Here is a 12679-nt window from a genome sequence, read left to right as displayed (position 1 = left end):
CCTCCATTTGTCTCTCAGAGTAATTTACATACACAGTTTTCAAGCTATTAAAATGTAGTCATTTAGGGGAATGACGTTAATTAAATCTCTTGGCCTAAATAAGGAAAGACTTTTAGTGGCTATAATAAATTATATCACTGTGGAAGTGATTGGGAAAATTGAACTTCTTGTTAATATTAACACTAGAGGAAGTAGCTAATATTGCATTTCGGGAAGAGAGGAGGAATAGAATGAGAAAAAAATAAATTCTTCTAGGAACTGGCAGACAAATCTGTGACTAACATAAACCTTACAGGAAACTCAAGCCAGAAAAGAGACATATACAGCTATGATGCACACAGGAAGTTTTTGATGGATTAAATAACTTGTCTGAGTCATTCTTAGTTTTTGTCACTAATATGATCTTCTGGATTCAATTAGATATGGCAATGAAGTGTCCAGTTACTTCAGTGAACCACAGTTGAATCTTTTTTTTTGTTTGCTGTGTAACCATTAAAAAAAAAAAAAAGTATACCAACAAAGAAATGATCAGCATTTCAATTGAGCACGAAAAAAGTAGAGGTCTACCATATAAGTAATAACTGAAGAAGAAAGACATACCTAATAGTGGCAGAAATGAAATTTAGAATGATTACATATTGTGGACAAAAAAGGAGGTTTCATGGGAAGTAACCTCACAGGATGATCTGATCATAAATCCCTGACTAGTCAAGTCATGATAGATAGTCATGCCCCAGACATATAATGTTTTAGTAAAAGATTTATCTTTGTCTTAAGCAAACCCTGCCCATTGTTTTTGTGCATCTATATGAACACACCTTTGAAATAAGCATAATCACCCCAAGAGAACACATAATCTTAAGTATCCTGTTACTTCCTTCCACCTTTGTGTGAACATCCTTACTTTACCTCCTTCATGTCAAATGCATAAAAGAAACTGCTATTCTCAGAAACATTTATCTCAGTCTGCTGAGATCTTCCTTCCAGGTGTATCCTTTGTTTGACTCAAATAAATATTTATAAAAAGACTCTACAAGTTTGGACATTTCTTATGTTGACAGCATAGAAAATTCCAAAGAATCTAAAAATAATTAGAATGGCTCTAGCTGGTTTTGCTCAGTGGATAGAGCATCGGCCTGTGGACTGAAGGCTCCTGGGTTCAATTCCAGTCAAGGGCACGTACCTCGGTTGCAGGCTCCCGGCTCTGGTCTGGGGCATGCTGGAGGCAACCAATCAATGTGTCTCTCTCATATCAGTGTTTCTCTCTCTTTCCCTCTCCCTTCCACTCTCTCTAAAAATCAATGGAAAAAATCCTCAGGTGAGAATTAAAAAATTAAAAATAATTAGAATGAATGTGTAAATTGAGTTTGGTTGCTGGATTATGAGGTTAATACATGAAAATAAATTGTATTTCTGTATTTTAGCAACATTTAAGTCCAAATAAGTGAGTGGTTGTTTTTGTTTGTTTGTATGTATGGTTGGTTTGGGTTTTGTTTTATTTGCTTATTTGTTTCGTTTTTTCCAACACAATGCTCTTTAAAAAATGGTATAGGTTTTCTGTGAATATTATTGGTGCTTCTTCTATGAGACAAAAGCCACATCCATAAATATCTTCAGGATAGGACATATTCTCCTTTGGAAGGAGCATCAGGGAGCTTTGAGATGATGCCTTTGAGATTCTTAGAAGCTTTTCGTCTAGCAGATAAGGTCTGACAGACATGCCTTAGTATTCTTAAAAGCCTATTGCCTGCCTATGAGGTCTTATGAGGCCCAAACATGTTATAATCTTTCTGAGATGTCAACAAAGGATCTTATGGCCACACCCTAGACTTCATCTTTACCCTGACACCATGTTTTGCTGGTAGTGCCATGGATGTGATCTTTGTTCTGGGGCCATTTCTTACTTTGAAAATCTTTTGCTAGCTAGAAAAACTCTCTTGGACCCTATTTCTACCAAATTCTAATACAAAACTCAACAGTTCCTTCTTTATCAAACTCTTTCTTCTTATCTTTTTTGTTTATGGGCACTAGGAGAGGTCAGTTATCATTTTCAACATTCTGCCTGAAAATCTACTTAGCAAAGCCACGTTTGTTTAGTACTCTTTCCATTTTCCATACTTACTCAGGGGCTGGTGTTGCTAATTGCTCTGCCATACATAACTCACACCCTCTTTCATCCGGCCTCCAATAATCACTTTCTCAATGACCATCAAGAGTTTGAAAAGTTCCCCCCTGGTCCGTGTGGCTCATTTTATTGGGCATTATCCTGTGCACCAGAAGGTTTCCAGTTAGATTTCAGGTTAGGGCATATACCAAGATTGCAGGTTCCATCCCTGGTAAGGGTGAGTGCGGAAGACAGCCAATCGATGTTTCTCTCTCACATCAATGTCTTTCTCTCTCTATCTCTCTCTCAAATCAACAAAAACATATTTTAAAAATTAGTATAAAAACAAAAGAGTTTGCAAAGTTTCTTCCTGGCCTGTCAAGCTTCTCCTCACGTCCAGTCTCAAAGTCATTCTTACCTGTGTCAACATAAAAATGTCCAAACCTGTATTTTATGAACTTACTTGATGCAAACTGATGACCCATGTTGAAGAGCAAGATCTCAAATGTTCTGGAGAATAACAGTTTTGCAGCTCCTTTTATGCATTTGAAATTAAGGAGAGAACTAGGAAGATAACATGGAGATAGGAAAAAGTATTACAGGATAGTTAAGGTTATATACTCTCTTGAGGGTGGTTAGGATGTGTCAAAGGTGCGTTCATCTGGATGCACAGAAACAATGGACAGGGCTTGCTTAAAACAAAGATAAATCTTTACTAAAGAAGTTATATGGCTGGAGCATGACTGCCCACCCAGGACCTGCCCAATTAAGAATCTATGATCAGATCACCTTGTAATTTCCATAGAATCCCTTTTTTTGTGGTCCACACATTTTAGGGTTTCGTTACAAAAACCACCTTATATACAGGTACCAATTTCTGTTTTACTATCTATTTGCTGAATAACAAACCACTCCTAAAATTAGTGTCTTAAGACAATAATGTATGTTATCTCCTGGTTTTATAATGTTACTGGGCTCAGCTGTTCTCATTTGAAGTCCAGTTAAGGCACCTTTCAAAAAGCTTGGCTTGAACTGAGTAGGAAGCCAAGGAAATGGAAAGGTGTTTTCATATATAGGATTGTGACAAAAGAATGTTTGGAATTTGGCATCAGGATGTGGGGTGTAAAGAAAAATATCCCAACATGATGTGCAGCATTGTTTATAAAAATAATAAACTCAAGGAAAGAATGTATTTCCCGCCCCCCGTAGATTTTTTTTTATGGTAACTTTAAGTGCCAGGATAAAACAGCCTCCAGAACAGGAAATGTGAAAAAATAAGAATAGTAACCAGCAGGGAAAAAAAAAATCAGATAAGAAGGCAATATCAGGAAAGGTTCATAGGTAAGGCAAGCAATAAAGTCATAAAGAGTGCAGTGTCAACGTGTCACCGTAAGAAATGTCTAAACTTGTAGAGAATTTTTGTGAGAGTTTATTTGAGCCAAAACTGACGTCAATTATTGGGAAGCAAGATTTCAAATGCTTCTGGGACCACAATTCGCAATTTTTTTCTTCGTTTCACGTCCTTGGAATTAGGAGGAATTTAGAAAAGATTACATGAAAGTGAGCGGAAGCAAGGCAGGGATGAGGGGCTGGGTTACAGAATATTTAACAAGACGAGGTGCTCTCCTGAGGGTGGTTTGCCTTTCAGGAGGGTCACTTCTGGCATTTCAAAGGCGTTGTAACTCAGATGCACCAGAACAATGGGCAGGGCTTGCTTCACACTTTCCCCTCAAACGTTATGTGCCTGCTGCATGGCTACCCCACACCCTGCCCAGTTAGAAATTTGTGCTCAGATCATTCTTTGAGGTTACTTTCAGTAGAAACCTCCCCCCTTTTTTTGTCCACAGTAGATATAAGTGAACATGTAGCAATGTTGTGATACTCATATCTTTGTAAATTTATTTTTCTTTTAGAACACATTCTTATGAAGGAACAGTGGCTCCAAGGCCAGAACCAGAAAATACTCCTTTAACATACTTTATTGAACACTTACCATGGGCCAAGCATTCTTCTGGCTACAGGAAATAGACTCTGAATAAGACTGACAGGGACATGATTTCATAGTTCAGGGAGACAGATAATTAAAAAGAAAATATCTAGTAATGATACATAAAATAGCAAAAGCAAAACCATGGTGATACAAAATAGAACAACAGGGAGGCTACTTTAGTTTGAATGGTCAGGGAAGGTTTCATTGGTCCTCATTGAGAGTAAAAGTGTGTATTATAGAAGCAAGTGGAAAGAATACCACCTCAGGTCAAAAGTACAGATATTAAGGAATTTGCTAAGAGAGCTCTGATTCTGTTAAATTGTTCTCACCAGGAGAGCAAATTCTCAGCTGAACACAGATATATATATATATATATATATATATATATATATATATATATATAATTAAAATGCAGTGTTAGTGAGTGAAAATTTGTTTTTTAATTTGTTTACCTCATTGTTTTATTTTTCTCTCATGGAGTGTTTTCTTGTCTTTGCTATATATTGAGGGAGGTTTTTGGCAAAGAAGAAGTAACAGGGAGCTGGCTTACATTCTAATTTGAAACAACTAAAAAACAAAACAAACCAATAAAAAATTAAGGTGTCTCCCCAAAATGTATACACACACTTTGAATTATTACAAAGATAATGTTTACTAAAATACATTTCATTTTCAAAATTGAGCTATCAGCTGTTAGTGTGTATGTATTTTTTGGGACACCCTGTATATATGAAGATACAAGGAGCAATGATATTCAAGACTTTGGACATTGGGCAATGATAGTTTATCCTAATGATACTAACACATATTTCTTATTAAATGACTAAATCTAAACAGCTAAAATTAAAAAGAGTGTCCATACCCAGTTTTAGTGAGAATGTAAAGGAATTAGAACACTCATAACCACAAGAGGGAAAGTAAAAAAGGAATAATGTTAAGTATATCTTAAATGTTAAACCTAGCCCTGCTACATGATCCGGCCATCCCACTCTTTGGTGTGAGAAATGAAAACAAACATTCACACAAAGGCTGGTACAGGAAAGCTCATAGCAGGTTGATTTGTGATAAAAGAAACTGAAAAAAAAAGTCCACCATCCGGTAAATAGATACATAGTTTATGTAATATGATAGAATAATGTTCACGAAAAAAAAAGGAATGAACAATTGATACATTCAACTACATAGATGAATCTCAAAATAGTTTAGCTGATTTAAAAAAAAAAAGTCAGAAAACAAAGAGTACATAGTGTGTGATTTTATTTATAGAAAGTTCTAAAAAGTGTAAACATGTCTGTAATGACAGATGAGTGGTTTCCTAGGGCTGGGAAGGAGGCCGGGAGAAGCAGGAAAGAGAAATACAAAGCAGCACCAGGAATCTCTTGGGTGTGATGATATGCTCACTATACTGACAGTGGTGATGACTTCACAGGTGCGTACATATGATGACTGTGTACTTTAAATCCAGGCAGTTTATTGCATTCCAATGACACCTCAGTGAAGCTGTTAAAATTATTGAGGAAAATTTTTCAATTCCAGAACCTGACCCTCAGGGATCCATGTAACACTCTTGGCTATTTAATGTGTGTGTGTGTGTGTGTGTTCAATATAAGGTGGGTCTTGAATATTGTTACTGAAATTACATAATGAATTACTTATCTTTATAAGTTGTTAGATGTCTTTTTAGTTATAAAATTGTTTAGTAGTCTTCATAATGCAAAACTATTGGGAATAGCATGTAATTATTTTGGCGTCTTTCTTGCAAAAGTGTTTTATTTTTATGTTTGTCCTCTCAGTGGCTAAATATGTACTACTAGAGGCCCGGTGCACGAAATTCATGCACGGGGGGCGGGGGAGTGTCCCTCAGCCCAGCTTGCACCCTCTCCAATCTGGGACCCCTCGAGGGATGTCCGACTGCCCATTTAGGCCCGATCCCACTGGACATCCCTCTGACAATCCAGGACTGCTGGCTCCCAACTGCTCACCTGCCTGCCTTCCTGATTTCCCCTAACTGCTTCTGCCTGCCAGCCTGATCACCTCCTAACCACTCCCATGACAGCCTGATTGATGTCTAACTACTCCCCTGCCAGCCTGTTTGCCCCCAACTTCCCTCCTCTGCCGGCCTGGTCACCCCTAACTGCCCTCCTCTGCAGGGTTGATCGCCTCCAACTGCCCTCCCTTGCAGGCCTGGTCCCTCTCAACTGCCTTCCCTTGCAGGCCTGGTCCCTCCCAACTGCCCTCCCCTGCTGGCCATCTTGTGGTGGCCATCTTTTGTCCACATAGAGGCAGGATCTTTGACCACATAGGGGCAGCTATCTTGATCTTGTGTGTTGGAGTGATGGTCAATCTGCATATTACGCTTTTTTAAAATATATTTTATTGATTTTTTACAGAGAGGAAGGGAGAGGGATAGAGAGCTAGAAACATCAATGAGAAAGAAATATCCATCAGCTGCCTCTTGCATGCCTCCTACTGGAGATGTGCCCACAAACAAGGTACATGCCCTTGACCGGAATCAAACCCGGGACCCTTCAGTCCAAAGGCTGATGCTCTATCCACTGAGCCAAACCAGTCAGGGCTGCATATTACTCTTTTATTAGATAGGATAGAGGCCTGATGCATGGGTGAGGACCAGCTGGTTTGCCCTGAAGGGTGTCCTGGATCAGGGTGGGTTCCCTTGGGGCGTGGAGAGGCCTGGGCAAAGGGCCTGTGGTGGTTTGCAGGCCAGCCACACCCCTGGAGACCCAAGCAGAGGCCCTGGTATCTGGAATTTATTTACCTTCTACAATTGAAACTTTGCAGCCTGGAGCGAAGCCAAGCCTCCTGCTCGATCTGTGGCTGCTGTCATTTCTGTTTGGATTTGTTTACCTTCTATAATTGAAACTTTGTATCCTTGAGTAGAGGCCTGGGCCCTCCAGAGTGTGTGGAAAGCTTGGCTTCCTCTGTTGCCAGGGAAACCCAAGCCTCCCTTCTGGTAGCCATCTTGGTTGGGGTAATTTGCATACTCACCCTGATTGGCTGGTGGGTGTGGCTTATGTAGCAGAGTGATGGTTAATTTGCATATTACTCTTTTATTAGAGAGGATTTTCTCCACCCTTCATGCCTGCCACTTCCATCTTCTGCCTCATGCCCTTCAGTGTGCCATTTCTACCAACCAAAACAATGTACCATGTCAAAAGGCAGACTCAACCAAAACATTAGACTTTTAACCCTTTGCACTCGCTTGCTTTTTTCTCGATTCCTTTATTCTAATGCTAACAGTTTAGAGTCACACTCGACATCCGAGTGCAAAAGGTTAATATCAGGACTTCATTTCTTCATTTAGCTCTTGATTCAGAGATATACTTTAGGCAAATGAGATTCAGTTTTGGAAACTATTTTATACCCGGACTGTGGGTGTTTCTCCTTGGTACTGAAAATTAATTGCTTTTCTTCTTTTGAATCTCACACACATATTGATTCATAGCTACAAAAAAGCTCAGCTATGAATATGAAGTAGTGTTGGGACTGAGTTGGGAGAGAGTATTAGATGTTTCAATCAAGCAGATCCTGTTTTATTGCATCACTCAGTTTGTACACCATGCTCACACCCACTGTGAAAGATTGCTAAAAGCAGCACTAACACCTAATAAAGTCAGTGCTAACTGAAGAATCAAAGCTGTCAAGTTTCATTGTTTTCTCATGAGCTTTGGAAAAGGAAAAAGTTAAGATGATATGGAAAGTTTTCACTAAAATGGAGAGGAAATTCTTTGGAAGATACAGAATCTTTGTCACATAAGGTTTATGAAAAGTTATTTGATACTAAGGTTAAAACTCATAAAAATTAGATTCCTATAGATAGTACAATTCTGCCTTTTTCATCCTCATTTTAAATTCTGCCATTTTTGAGGGCTTAGTAGATTGGCATAGTAAGAACAATAAGAAAATTTAGAACGGAGAGTGTGTTTTATTTAAAATTAGAGGGATTCAGTTTTATTTATAATCTATGTATATAAAGGCAATCTAGATTGTGCATACAAATAAGACCATATTAAAACTAATACATCTGCCCAGCCAGCGTGGCTCAGTGATTGAGCATCGACCTATGAACCAGGAGTTATGGTTCAATTCCCAGTCAGGGAAGGCAGCAATCAAAGGTTCTCTCTCATCATTGATGCTTGATGTTTCTATCTCTCGCTCCCTCTTCCTCCTTCTCTGAAATCAATAAAAAAAAATATTTTTAAAAACTAATTCATCTAATTTTCTATTTTTAGTCTACCCTATGGATACTTACTGGTATCCTCTTCTTTCTAGACACAAATGTGTACAAACCATATGATTCCATTTATATGAAGTGCTAGAGTACACAAACCTAGTCTATAGTGTTAGAAAGCATTTCAGTGGTTGCCTGGGCCAGCATTTGGAGTGATTTACAGAGAAGGGGAACAAGAGACTTTTAGAGTGATATAAATAGTCTATGTCTTACCTGGTTTGTCAAAACTCATCACACCTAATGAAGTCAGTGCTAACGGAAGAATTAAAATGGATTCATGTTATTGTTTTTGAGTTCTTCAATAAGGTAATTTAAAAAAACACAATATTAAGATGCAATTTTTCACCTATCACATTGGCAGCAAATTAAAAACCTTGACAACACACTCTGTTGGTGAGGCTGAGGTACTCATATTGTTTGGGGAATAAAAAGGTGGTTCCGTTTCTAAGGAGGGGCATCTTATGCCTCTTGACATAACGTTCTCATAATATGTGGCATTCCTGCCAAAAATGCATTAACTGAATCTACTCATGTGGAGATATAAGATAAAATCAAATTTAGAGACATTCAATTGACCTCAACTCTTTAAAAAATTTCAATGTTAAAGATCAAGATAGATGGAGAAATTGTTCCAGAATGAAAGAGGCTAAAGAGATGTGACAATGAAATGCAATTTGTGATTCTAGATTGGAGACCAGGGCAGGATAAAGAAAAATAGCAATAAAGAATATTAATGGCACTTTGTAAACTTATATAATTGTCTAACCACTATGCTATACACCTGAAACTAATATAAAATAATATAGAATATCAACTCTAATAGAAAAATAAAAAAATAATATTAATGGGGCAATTGATAGAATTTGAATATGAGCTTACATTAGGTAACATTAAATTAGATAATATTATATCAACTTAAATTTCTGAAATTATTATTATACTATGGTTATGCAGGAAAATATCCTTGTTAGGAAATATGCATTGAAGTGTTTGGGAGTAAAGGATTATGGTGCTGCAGCTTTCAAATAAATGTTTCATCAATAACTACTAGAGAGATAAAGCAAACATTGCAAAACATCAATTATGTCTGGCTCTGAGTAAAGGTTATTCGGGAGTACAATTTTTATAACTTTTAAGTTTGATGATTCTTTTAAACTAATAATTTTAAATAAATAGATAATAATCTTCACATTGCTCTTTCTCTATTAAGAAGGAAAGTCAAAATGAGAACGAGAATTTTTTTGCCTTGGGATCCTGGAACTGAGTAGAGCCATTGGATTATTGGGAAAGACTGAAATGTCCCGAAGACTGTACCTGTGGGTGGGCTAGGGGCTCAGAAAGACCAGTATATAGCCTGGGCAGAAAGTGGGCAAAAATTTGTATTTGTGATGATAAAGGAAAGAGGTCAGGATTTCTGTAGCCCTGTTTCTTTCCCTGCTCTGCCAATTTGCCTCCCTAATTCAGAGGGGTATGAACATTCTATTGTTATTTTGGCATCATTGGAAAATGCACACACAGTAATTTTAGTGAGGGATGTTGATGGCCACAGTGATTTCCTGGGCAGAAAAATGTGTCCCAGAATTTACCGTAGAACTGGGGTGGGCAACTTCTTTAGTCTAGAATGCCAGCGGCAAGACTAAGACTACACATGAGTCACTGCCAGATCATTGTGGTCTGGAACACCTCAAGAAAGAAAACAAAGAAAGAAGGGAACTCTGTGAAGAAAAGGCAAGAAGGGAGAGGAAACTTAGAGAAAAGCCAGCAGTGCTGTGGCGTGGAATAAGCATGTGCCCCGGCTACCCTCCAGGGCACTTGTAAGAGGCGCTGCTTCTGCTCTTACCCCTCCCATAAACCCCAGTCAGGAGGATTCCCTGAAATATAGGGCCTGGCCACTTCATTAGGGAAATGTTCAATTCTTTTTTCCCCAAGTCAAAGAAAATTTGCACTGATCTGGGCAAAGATTCACTACTCTGGAATTTTTAGAATTCTTTGTTCTAGTTTCCCAACACTTGTTTTATGTCTCCCTTTATTTTAATCTTTACACTTGCTTTATCTCCTGTACCAAATTGTAAATCTTTTATAGGCTGAATACAGCTCATAATAATTTATATATTCCTCACAAAGGACAGTATAAGCTTACAAATTTATGCTCAATAAATATTTGTTGAGAAAATGACATTTAAAAAGAAAAAAGCAGGCGATCAATATTTTCACTTGACATGTTGTGTTTTAGAGCCCCCTAGTGTGCAAAAACAGCTGTCTGAGAGAGCCCGGATAAACAAGAATTAACAGTCCTCTGAATCACTCCTTCATTCAAGATCCTTTTCTTTCCTCACCCCCCAGATTTCTTCTTCAGAGGGGAGAGATCAGTTTTAGAATCTTAGAACTCATTAACGCTCCACGACTGACTTTTAAGCCTCCTTCCAAAAAGCCTTTCCTTTCACCCCAGTGATGGACAATAAAGTGTGTCATTGACTGTAAGACACACCTTTTCACATTTTAACATTCCTGAAGTCAAACTGCATCTTTAAATATATATATATATATATATATATATATACTAGAAGCCCGATGCATGAAAATTCATGCAAAAGTAGGCTTCCCTCCGGCACTCAGGACCCAGGCTGGCTTCCCTCCGCCCAGGCTTTGTCAGGAAGGATGTCCAGTCTAATTAGCATATTACTCTTTTATTATTATAGATTCTTTTATTGATTTCAGAGAGGAAAGGAAAGGGAGAGAGAGATAGAAGCATCAATAATAAGAGAGAATCATTGATTGGCTGCCTCCTGCACGCCCCACACTGGTGATAGAGCCTGCAACCCACCTGACCAGGAATTGAACCATGACCTCCTGGTTCGTAGGTCAGTGCTCAACCACTGATCCATGCTGGCTGGACCATCAAACTGCACCTTACAATTGATGCCTCTTACTATCACACTCAGTTCTGCAGTAATCATGACAGTCGTCATTGCCTACACGTGTGCAAACTCAGTTGTAACACTTCTCAATCTGTAATCTAGCATCAGTTGAGTTATGGGCATTGTTTGTACCATTTCTTTAAACTTTAAGTGCCATCAGAGGTATCCTATATAATAAAGAGCTAATATGCGAATTAGAATGGAAGGGGGAACGACATTCCAGAATGACCAGTGGGAGGGGGGTGGGGCCATGGGGCCATGAGGCAGCAGGGGCTGTGAGGGCCTATCCTTGCATGAATTTCATGCATCGGGCCTCTAGTCTTAATATATACATATCTACATATGTAGATATACATGTATATACACATACATATAGAGAGAGCTATACTTTGGCATTAAGACATAAACCTATTGTCTATGCAAAACGGCAGGAAATTGCGGGATATAAGTTGATTAGTATAAACTGATCATGTTTGGGGGAGAATTCAAGATTGTGCTGCAAAACAACTAAGTTACCTATAGATTGATAGAGCTGTATTATATTCTATTACTGAGATTCCTGCAAAAAGATTGCTTATCAGGTGTCAAGCAATGCAACCAGAGGGAGGAAAATTTGCATCTGTCCCTCTGAATAGATAAAAGAAACTTCAGAGCAATGACAAACTGATGTAATCTATTCGTGCATTGTGCAAGATTGCCAATAAGATGTTAATTTGTCAGCACCTTCCTGACAATTTAGAATAGAAGCTGTTTAGTTGCAATGATACATGATTCATTTGAGAAAAAAATAGAAACAGTAATGATGGTAAGTTGAAAATTCTGGTGAAACTCTAAGGCAAAAACATCCTCAAAATTATCTTGACAATGTTAAAGGTGTTAAAGAGATCAAGATAGTGAGTACAAGTGACAAAAATCAGCATGTCACTATGATAACATGCATAATTACTGATGACAGGACAATTAATTATCTCCATATATTTAATTTTAAGCCACGACATGAAATCTAAGAATGAGAGCTACAAAAATGCCATTGGGTAGCCTGGAAGTTTGAGATCAGGGTGACGGCATGGTTGAGTTTATAAGAAATGCATTTCAAAAATAAATTTATAAAAATAGGGTGAAAGTAAAAAGGTGAAAAAAGATATACCATGAAAATAATAAGAAGAAATCTCATAGATTTTTTATTAACGTCAGACAAAGTAGATTTCAAAAAGGGAATTTTATGTATTTGTCTTAATATTTATTTATATTATAATACTTATATTCTCATAAATGTTAATAAAATGGTCAATTCATGAAGAAAATATGTCATAAGTGTGTATTTCAAGCAATCAAGTGTCGAGGTGGTCAATTAGGACAATGAGTCAAATTGAAGGTAACAGTCAAGCCTTATTCACTTATAGTGATATTGCAAGCAA

This window comes from Eptesicus fuscus, chromosome 7 (assembly GCF_027574615.1).
Source record: "Eptesicus fuscus isolate TK198812 chromosome 7, DD_ASM_mEF_20220401, whole genome shotgun sequence".
In the NCBI taxonomy this organism is placed as follows: domain Eukaryota; kingdom Metazoa; phylum Chordata; class Mammalia; order Chiroptera; family Vespertilionidae; genus Eptesicus; species Eptesicus fuscus.
This window is presented reverse-complemented; position numbering follows the sequence as displayed.